Below are 817 nucleotides of genomic sequence, written 5' to 3' on the forward strand. Positions count from 1 at the left end.
TGGAATATTACTCCATTGGGTTATTTGTAGAGACATGGATGGACCTAGAGACTGTCATACAGAGTGAAGTAAGTCAGAAAGGAAAAACAAATATCATATATTAACGCATATATGTGGAATCTAGAAAAATGGTATAGATGAACTTATTGGCAAAGCAGAAATAGAGAACAAACATATGGACTATGGACAGCAAGGGAGGGAAGGGGGGGTGAGTTGGGAGATTGGGGTTGACATATATACACTACTGATACTATGTGTAAAATAGATAACTAATGAGAACCTACTGTATAGCTCAGGGAACCCTACTCAGTGCTCTGTGGTGACCTACATGGGAAGGAAGTGCTCGCTTTGGCAGCACATATACTAAAATTGGAACGATACAGAGAAGATTAGCACGGCCCCTGCACAAGGATGACACGCAAAATCATGAAATGTTCCATATTTTTAATCTCAAAGTGGATTAAAGACCTAAATGTAAAGCCAGACACTATACAACTCAGAAGAAACGCTCTGACATGGATCACAGCAAGATCCTTTATGACCCACCTCTTAGAGAAATGGAAATAAAAACAAAAATAAACACATGGGACCTAATGAAACTTAAAAGCTTTTGCACAGCAAAGGAAACCATAAACAAGATGAAAAGACAACCCTCAGAATAGGAGAAAATATTTGCAAACGAAGCAACTGACAAAGGATTAATCTCCAAAATTTAAAAGCAGCTCATGCAGCTCAATATCAAAAAAACAAACAACCCAATCCAAAAATGGGCAGAAGACCTAAACAGACATTTCTCCAAAGAAGATATACAGACTGC

At 38.1% G+C, this 817-nt stretch overlaps 1 non-coding gene across 1 annotated transcript; it reads left to right on the forward strand.

Moving 5' to 3' along the window:
* The first annotated feature begins 339 nt into the window (after window positions 1-339).
* LOC113631873 (U6 spliceosomal RNA) lies at window positions 340-446 on the forward strand. Its single transcript, XR_003437589.1, has one exon. It is a non-coding gene; the product is annotated as a U6 spliceosomal RNA (small nuclear RNA).
* Window positions 447-817: the final 371 nt, after the last annotated feature.

The sequence above is a fragment of the Aethalodelphis obliquidens genome, unplaced genomic scaffold (assembly GCF_003676395.1).
Source record: "Aethalodelphis obliquidens isolate GAN/ISIS:26980383/991018 unplaced genomic scaffold, ASM367639v1 scaffold34, whole genome shotgun sequence".
Lineage (NCBI taxonomy): Eukaryota > Metazoa > Chordata > Mammalia > Artiodactyla > Delphinidae > Aethalodelphis > Aethalodelphis obliquidens.